The sequence below is a fragment of the Octopus bimaculoides genome, chromosome 8, assembly GCF_046866305.1.
Source record: "Octopus bimaculoides isolate indiv1 chromosome 8, ASM4686630v1, whole genome shotgun sequence".
In the NCBI taxonomy this organism is placed as follows: Eukaryota; Metazoa; Mollusca; class Cephalopoda; order Octopoda; family Octopodidae; genus Octopus; species Octopus bimaculoides.
Window position 1 is genome coordinate 76,237,395 of NC_142935.1, and position 10,000 is coordinate 76,247,394.

At 36.6% G+C, this 10,000-nt stretch overlaps 1 protein-coding gene across 9 annotated transcripts in view; it reads right to left on the reverse strand.

Moving 5' to 3' along the window:
- Positions 1-10,000, reverse strand: part of LOC106871811 (frizzled-5) — a 123,486-nt gene that overhangs the window by 46,573 nt on the left and 66,913 nt on the right. For 6 of the 9 annotated variants that reach the window (XM_089356667.1, XM_089356663.1, XM_089356664.1 and 3 more), the window contains 2 exons: positions 3,271-3,448; positions 6-97 (listed from right to left, as the gene is read on the reverse strand). The exons of 1 other annotated variant lie outside the window; for it this stretch is intronic. The gene's annotated coding sequence lies outside the window, so the exon portion shown is untranslated. The remainder of the gene's footprint in view (positions 1-5; positions 98-3,270; positions 3,449-10,000) is intronic. 2 more of the 9 variants (XM_089356668.1, XM_089356671.1) reach the window with 2 other exon arrangements.

A 10,000-nucleotide genomic window follows, 5' to 3' on the forward strand; every position in this document is an offset into this window, starting at 1 on the left:
CATACCTTATATTGCAGTGATGTAATTATATATCACAGAGCATTTAGTTCAGCTGTCATCCTTTTTCTCCAGGTATCTACGCTCCAAGAATTAAGTACTAGAAGAAATGACAAAATGATATTTATAAAATGTACTATCAAAAAAATTGAAGAATCGTGTCTAACAACTATTATCGTTTCTAAAAGCTGAAGAAGGAAACAGGGAATGTTTCTTTATACGTATATGTTCAGTATCTGATTATTGGTTGCATACATCATATTCAAATAACTTTCTGCTTGCTTGCTAAATAAATAAATAAATAAATAAATACTAAAAAGGTTTGAAAAGTAAACAAAAAAAACAAACATCTTATTTATTTGCTGAGAAATCATTGAAAAAACACGGTCATTTTATTGTCAGTGATTTCTTAAGACTAAAACGGACGCCGAAAGAACCACTCGAAAATTAAAAATAGCACCTATGTTTTGTGACAATGACGTATGTTATATTTTGATAGGTTTCCCGAGCATTCTAACGTAGTTTTTTTTTTCTCTATCTTTAGCATATTTAGTGCGGACACGGCGAAGAGATATGAGAGTTTCGACAAGATACCCTTTTTATAGTGACATTAGTGATAGTAACCGAATACACAAACAACAGAACGCTCGAGAACTCAACCCTTCTGTATATCACAACCGAAGTTATTTGTTTCATTTATTAGACTGAGCCGGGAAATGGTACATATCTTGGTACAGATATAATGCAATTCCATTTGTAAAATAAGAATCATCAGCAAATTGTATGGTTCTTGCTTAATGTTTATTCTTATTTCGAAAAAGAAATGTGTTTGCCATTTTATTATCATTATTATTATTATTATTATTATTATTATTATTATTATTATTATTATTATTATTATGAAAGGTGTCGTCTTATCTAATTTAGGAACACTGACTTCGTAAAGTTTTTCCAAAAACGCATTTTCAAATTTTAGTAATGCAGTCAAATAGAGTGCACATATTAAAAGAAAAGTTGCAATTTATATAACAGTACAGCTAATATAGACATTTTAGCTGTTGTATAGGGAGGTTCACTTCTTTTCACCTATATTTTGGTACTACGTTAGGGTTTATGAAAATTAACTATATTTTGTAAAAATGAATTAAATATTAACCTAATATATTATACAGATTGTTGTTCTCGCATTATTCAATCACATAAAAAAACCTAGTGGAACACATCAAATAATATTGAAACGATAATATTGAAACGAGACGCATAATAGTAAACAGTGCTATACATGCGAAAAATACCAATAGCTTCATCACCTGAAGACAAGAATGTGCATAAAAACAGGCTTCCCTTTACAAAGCAGCTTTCTCGTCCTAGATTGTTCAATATAATCATTTCTGTTCTGTTATCATATTGGGCACAGGCAATGGTCTGCCATCATATATATATTCTACCTTCCCTGATATTTTCCCCATAGCTTTTGTCTTGGTAGAAACGCTTTCTTTACTCTTCTCTAGCCAGGGCAATAGTTTGAATGGCTGTGGGTGGAATATTTTTTCAATACTCATGTAACATCCTTGTATGTATGTATGTATGTATGTATGTATGTATGTATGTATGTATGTATGTATGTATGTATGTATGTATGTTTCTTCGAGATTTATTTTAAGTTGTAACTTTTTCAGAATTCAAGGTGGTCACCAACAAAGTGATGAGGCTTTTCTTTTTGTTCAAATTAAAACAACCCCTGCATTTGTGGTTACATGTATTGGTTGATGTATGCATCATATGTGTGCATGTGGATAAACTTGTACTCGTGGGAGTGTGTGTCACGATAAAACACAAGTATCTATGTTTCATTAATGTTTAAGTATGCTCATATCTCATATGTATATGTGATTGTGTGCATTTGCTCACCAAAGAAGCTCAAATAGAAAATCCCTGAAATGTTTCACAAACTTTCACTGTACCTTTAATCGATTGTATCCGAAGACGCGAATCAGCCGGCTGTTCTTTGGGGTGGGGGGATCCCAAGCATTTCTAGGTTTCTATGCAGATGTTGTTAGGTAAGCCAGTGCATGTATGATAATACGAACAAATAAAAATCTATGACCTGGATATAAGAACAGTAGGTTTCTCGTTAGTTCTCCGTAAGTTTTCCCTTTTGTCAAGTTTTAAAGTGACATTCACATTCGCTGTGTTGCTGATCTCCACCACGGGTCACAACGTTTACTCCATCTCCCGTATAACTATAGCTGGCATGTTGTGCTTCCACTGGTTTTGGAACGTTCTACCCGTATTTAATTTTAGAGGTGTTCGTAATGTCTTTTGTTCTGATAAGCCCTTGATATAGCCTTCAAGACGGGAAAGTAATATTTTGTGGGCATTTTTGAGAAGATTCTGACGTTATGAATATCTTCCACATTGGTATGGCACAACTGACACTTCCTATCACAGCATAGAGACATCGCCATCTGTTTCGTTTATCAGGTATTTAATAGTTATCCCCTGTTCTTGAATAGCATAAACTTAGCATTCTAGGTGATACAAACACGCGCGTGCGAGCACACACAAACACACACACACACACACGCGCGCGCGCGCGCGCGCATTCATGTATGCATATACAGTAATCCCTCGACTATCGCGGGTGTTACGTTCTAAAACCCACCGCGATATGTGAAAATCCGCGAAGTAGAAACAATACTTCTTTTTTTTATTTCAGTCATTTGATTGCGGCTATGCTGGAGCACCGCCTTTAGTCGAAGAAGTCGACCCCAGGACTTATTCTTTGTAAGCCTAGTACTTATTCTATCCTTCACTTTTGCCGAACCGCTAAGTTACAGAGACGTAAACACACCACCATCGGTGTGACAAACAGGGTGGGTGGGTGGTCGGAGGGACAAACACAGACAAATACATACATACATATATGTATATATATGTGTATATATATATATATATGTGTGTGTGTGTGTGTGTGTGTGTGTGTGTGTGTGTGTGTGTGTGTGTGTGTGCCTGCCTGTATGTTTGTATGTATGTACTGGAAGGAAAAAGAGTTACCCCTTCACCAGATCTTTACATTTTGTGGAATTGTTGTTGCCTCCAATTTTTTCACAATCCAGTGAAATTTCAAACTTTTTCTCTAAAGTTTTAAATAAACCCGTAAGAACCTCCTTTCATTAATTTTCTCATAGATACATTAAAGATTGCTGCCTTCAATTTCTCTCGACTTGGAACAAGAAATTCCTCAAACAGTAATTTGAAAGGGTAACCTACCTTATCCAAACTTCAGTAATTTGCGTCAATCGATTTCATGGAACGTAATTCGATATGAAGTACCAGGAGCAAGATATTTTCTAATTATACCAGGAGGATGTTTCTGATGTACTTCCCAATACAGAAATCTCTTCTTTCCAGCCATTCTTTTCTTACCCAGTCATTTCATGTAGCTCAACTGTGTCATAAACACACACAGAAAAAAAAAGAAAGAAAATTAGTATAACCGCTTTCTTGATGAAGCAGTATGGAAATCATTTTCAACTTACCACATAACATCTAATTACGTTTGACGTATTTGTGCTTTCCAGTACGACTTTCATCGATTCATACCTTAGATTAAGATGTGCAGAATGGCCAATCAGTACAGTAACTAACATGCCGTATGTCTTTAAATAGTCGTATATATTTAGCTGTCTTGAATTGGAACTAGTTAGAGTTATACATACATACATACATACATACATACATACATACATGCATGCATGCATGCATGCGTGCGTGCATGCGTGCGTGCATGCGTGCGTGCATGCGTGCGTGCGTACGTACATACATACATACATACATACATACATACATACATACATACATACATACATACATACATACATACGGGCTGCTTGATGAAATCCGAGCCATTGATGTGAAAGCCCGAAAACTACTAACAAGCACACATAATCTCCGCATAAACAGTGACGGAAACCGCCTCTACTTAAAACGAAAACAAGGCAGCAGAAGCTCAACTTCAATCCAAAATGCCTTTGAATGTCGCACCATATGCCGTCGGCAACATCTTCTAAACACCAACTGTCGAAATGCGTCCCTTAACCAAGTTTGCATACATGAGGCTGATAACATCATAAGACGTGGAAGGCAGCTCGTTGAGCAACACTCTTTGTCTGATAACCTAGAATACATGCCCAAGGAAGTCGCACGACTACCGCAACCTATCACGAGATGAAAGGATGAAATTATATGAGCAAAAGACTATGCCTGGATATGTCAGTAGAAAGCTCCGTGATGGTAGTAACATCGATCATCAAAGCAGTTTATCGTAGACCAATAGCCGGATTACTAACTCCTACTTTGAAGGTTATGCGTTTGCAATCTAGGAACAGGAAATATCAACCAAGTACCTGATGCGCAAAAGGGATAGAGTTGAAGGAAAAGCCGTAAAATGTGACAACAGATGCAGACTTTGTGGAGTTAATACCGAAGATATCACCCACATCATAAGCAGTTGTGCGAAAATATAATCACGGTGTTATCTACCGATGAGACATGATGTTGTAGCTAGGACACTCTATAATGAAATCTGTCGGAAGGCTAATCCCGAAGACAAAGAAATAAGAGCACATAATAGCCACTCATAATAAAAGGAATACTAGTGGAATGTACCAGTGAAGCCCCCAATAAAATGTTAGCACAACAGACCTGATATAATCATAAGGGATTAAGAACAGAAACTGTGCACAGTTGTGGAAATTAGTTGCCCAGTGGATGTTAACATAAAGCTGAAGATCAGTGAAAAAGAGAAAACCTATGTTGAACTATTCAGAAATCTATAGTTACTCTATCCAGATTACAAGTTCATGCTTATACCTGTTATTATTGGGGCCCTGGGATATGTAACAGACTGCCTAAATACCAATCTTGAGAAACTAGGCTTCTTAAAACCAGAAAGGAAAAAGCTAATTTGAAGACTACAGATCTTATCCATCACTAGAACTGTAAAAATCTGTAAAACTTTCCAGAAGCTTATCATTTAAATATATATCAGCATGTCTAGATATGCAATTATATACATGAGAATACATACATAAAACATACAAATCTGCACATACATGCATACATACTTACATACAAAAATACCCTGTTGTTGATGTTGAAATTCCAATGAAGGAACCTTGCGTCTAGGTTAGAAACCGGTTCTTTCTCTATTGGCAAGAAATCTTGATACAAACTGAATAATGACATACATATGGAGCCTTTTATTCATACATACATGTATACATACATAATACATACATACATACATACATGCATACATACATACATACACACGAGCTGTGTCTTCGCGCAATAGTGAGCGGTTTGAATTATGTAAAGAAAGTGCACACACATACACATATCAAATAGACCAAAGCAAAAAGCAAAACATTTGAAAATACAGTCATGTTATACACATGTGTGTATAACATACATACATATATACATACATACATACATACATACATACAAAAATACCCTGTTGTTGATGCTGAAATTCCAATGAAGGAGCCTTGCATCTAGGTTAGAAACCGGTTCTTTATCTATTGGCAAGCAATCTTGAAATAAAGTGAATAATGACATACATACATATGAAGCTTTTTATTCACGATTGTAGTAATTGTCGACTGAAACTTGAATTTAGCATGCAGAGAGTTACTACAAACAACATGGCTGGACTCAACATCAACAATAACATAATCGAGGAACAGAACGAAAACAAATTCTTTCTAGCTGTAGCTATAGAAGAAACCGTAAATACAGAATTCATTTCTCTTGGAGTTATGAATTGATTACTGATCTATTTAACTGCTACAAAAAAGCGAAACAAAACTCTGCTGTTGGTTATGTGAATCGATCGAAATCATATTGGGACGATCTGCATCCAGAAATAAATCATTTTACTGCGAAGCAACTACGCCAAATAGCGACATTTGTAGAACATAGGAAGAAGGTTAGTAACTGTAACTTTATTAAAAAACCGAAAATTTACCTTCTTCACAATTCTATAAGCAAAAACGAAAACGTGAAGACGTAAGACTACCACGTGGTTTCGCAGATAGCGATGTTCAAACAGATTCCATAGTGCCTGCCAGCCAAACTACATTACTGGCTAAAGTAACTGACCACTGTCCCCTACTACGACTATGGTAAATAGCATGCACAACCACAACGATTATTGCAGTAGTAGTAGTAGTAGTAGTAGTAGTAGTAGTAGTAGTAGTAGTAATAGTAGTAGTAGTAGTAGTAGTAGTAGTCAGGATTATACACCGGTGAAATGTGCCCTTATTGAAATTTTCCGAGAAGAAATAATTTTGGCTTTGAAGTACTCTCTTGAGGAGAGAGTATTCTCTACCAAAGTAAGTAAAAAAAACAAAAAACATCAGTTAACGGTATTAAAAGCTGTTAACAAAATTGGTGACGAGTATTTACAGCAGTGTGATGAACCCACATTCTGACAGATTAACGCCTGCCTATACGTTCTGGCTACTCCTGCAAAGCAGTACATGAATGACATTCAAAAAGTAAAGAAAACTGAAACAACAAAGAAGGTACCAACATAGGTTTTGAAGACAGAGAAAAAGATAACTGGTTTACGGAAGACCATCAGTCGTGTGAAGATTCTTATTGCGTGCAAACAAGCAAATTACTATACGTCCCACCAACAGAAAGTAAAAAAGGAGTTAAAAATGATGTTTGGAGACAGTAAAAAGAAGACACTCACTTGCAAACTGATTAGCCTCAAGTCAGGACCAAAAGCTGTCAGTGAGAAACTCCGACATCAGAAGAGAATAACCGAGAGAAAAACAATAAACAAAAAATTTAACCGGAACCAGGCAGCTGTATACAAAGACATGAGAAGAGGAGCAGTGAACATCACAGAAACTCCTGTTATATATACAGCATTGATGGTGATACTCTTTCAACTGTAATCCAGTAACTTCAGGATGGAAAAGCACCCGGCAGAGACTTGATTGTTGGATATTGGTACAAGAAGCTAACCTTCTACCGACCATATCTTATCAATCTGTTCCAACAAACTCTCAATGAGAACAATAGCATATCACACTGGTTAGCTCCGGCAGAGACAAAATTGACCCCAAAATGTAGAACCACCGACATGGCAAAAAACTACCGGCCAATTACATGCCAGAACTTAATGTATAAGATAGATACAACATGCTTAAACCCTTCCTCCAGGACCATTGTGAAACCGATAACATCATCACAGCAGAACAATGCAGCTGGGAAGAAAGGAGTCTGGGGATGTGCCGATCAATTAATCAACAAAACTGTGATGTCAGAAGTGCGAGAGCATAGGAGGAACCTGGTTTCAATGTGGCTAGACTACAAGAAAGCCTTTGACTCTCTTCCCCAGTCATGGATGATAGAAGACCTTCAATTTGCTAAAGTTCCAATGAGCATAGTCAAGGCCATAGCTGACCTGACTTCATCGTGAGTCACCATCTTGAAATTAAACAAAAAGAGTGACTGTATTATTACTGATAGAATGCAGTATCGCAAAGCATATTCCAAGAGGACAGCCTCTCTGTGATGTTGCTTATACTTTCTGTAAAGCCCTTGTCATTCATGTTAAGGAAGTCTGGTTCAGAAGGAAACAGAAATACCAAAATTACACAGTTTCTTTGTGGATGACTTGAAACTTTATGCAAAGAATATGCACGAGAAGAAAAATAGTCTTGACCTATAAACAACATTCTCAAAGGATGTAGAGTTGGAGTTTGGTGAGGATAAATGTTATTATATGGTTGTAAAAAGGGGGAAAACTGTAAACCAGACTAGCAACATCCCCCTCAATGACTTGACTGTTTCCTCTATATCTGACGAGGAATGTTACAGGTATCTAGGGGTGGATGAAAACATATGTTACAATGGCACCTGTAACAAAACATGTGTCACTAAAGAACATTACAGCCGAATAAAAAAAATTTGAACAACCTCAGAACTTTATATTGAATAAAACAGTGGCCACAATGTGTTTGCAGTGTCAGTAGTCATACCAACATTTGGGCTGCTTGACTGGACGCTTGATGAAATCCGAGCCATTGATATGAAAATCCGAAAAATACTAACAAGCACACATAATTTCCACATAAACAGTGACGGAGACCGCCTCTACCTAAAACGAAAACAAGGCAGCAGACATCGATCCAAAATGCCTTTGAATATCGCATCATATCCTTTCGGCAACATCTTTTAACCACCAAGCGTCGAAGTGCATACATGAGGCTGATAACATCATAAGACTTGGAAGGCAGCTCCTTGAGCAACATTCCTTACCTAACAACCCTAACCCTAACCTAGAATACATGCCCAAAGAAATCACACGACTCTACCGCAACCTATCATCAGATGAAAGGAGGAGCATATATGAGTAAAAGACTATGCATGGATATGTCAGTAGAAAGCTCCGAGATGATAGTAACATTGATCATCAAAGCAGTCTATCATGGACCAATAACCAGATTACTACCTCCCACTTTGAAGGTTATACATTTACAATCCAGGAACAGGAAATATCAACCAAATACCTGATGCACAAAATGGATAGAGATGCAGAAAAAGCAGTAAAAGGTGACAACCGATGCAGACATTGTGGAGTTAACACTGAAGATATCATCCACATCATAAGGAGTTGTCCGGAAACGTAATCACGGTGTTATCTGCCGATGAGACATGGTGTTATAGCTAGGTTACTCTATAATGAAATCCGTCGGAAGGATGGTTTATACACATCAAACTATCTAAATTTTAAAATTTACAACTGAGAAGATGCTTTGGCAGGGTCACAGAATTGTGATAGATTCATTCAGAAAACAGGTGATTTCCATCTTTAGTTCTAAAAATTTCTATCGATACTAACCTAATTAGGACTAACTTTTTAGATGTTTCTTTTGACATTAAAATTAATTTCTATAAATCCTTCCATAAGCCCAACGAAAATCTAAGATATATTAATAAACACTCTTGCCACCCACTATCATATTTAAGAACTTAATTCCGAACATTATTCGTAGAATCACAAATCTTTCTTCGTGTAAAGAAATATTTGAAAACGCATCCCCGTATTAAGATAAGGCTTTACCGGATAGAAGCTTTATTGATAGAATATTTTATACCCTCTACCTCCTCAACCATTTAGTCATAAGTTTAGGTTCCACAATATTTTATAGTTCACCCACCCTTTTCCCTAAATGTTAGGCCAAATATATGTAAAAGATTTTTAGTCTTATTAGATAATCAGTTTTCCCACTGATATAGGAAAATATTTAATAGGCACACAATTAAAATTACATACTCATGGTCCCCTAATGTAAAGGCCTATAACAATAAGCAACCGATAACTTGGACAGGACTTGGATGCATATACAGAGATAAATCTAAATGATCTCTATGGCTGGCATGCTCTGTTTTTTTAAAAAAATTTTATAAAGCACAGGTATCGGTAAACTATGGCAGCGGCCAGACGAGGACGTTTACTTGAGCCGAGTAACAAAACCCACCCCCAGAGGGATGTCCACATTAATGGGTATGTCCTTATGGGACCATAATTTCCACTCGAACTTAATTACAGTGCGACGGGCCGTTAGAATTATATGAACCTGTTTCTGAATGAGATCTAAGTTCTTAAGAGTGAAAATGATGGCATTGTTAAGAAGAATGGGTGATACGTTAGAATAGTATTGACCAATGATCACTTAAATAAATGTGTTGCTTATAATTCCTTCGCTAAAGTGTTTCGATAATTTATCTTTGTTAGCTGTCTAGAATTTTTACTCAGCTTAATAACTATAAGTTTTATTTGTCCTCCTCCTATCTCCCCGATATCAAAGTCTAAAGAATTTTATTGCCCCGCTTAAGATTCTCTTATCCCTAATCTCTTTAGTCCTCCCTACCTCCTCTACTTCTCTACCGAGCATCCTTCTCCTTCGACTTGAGG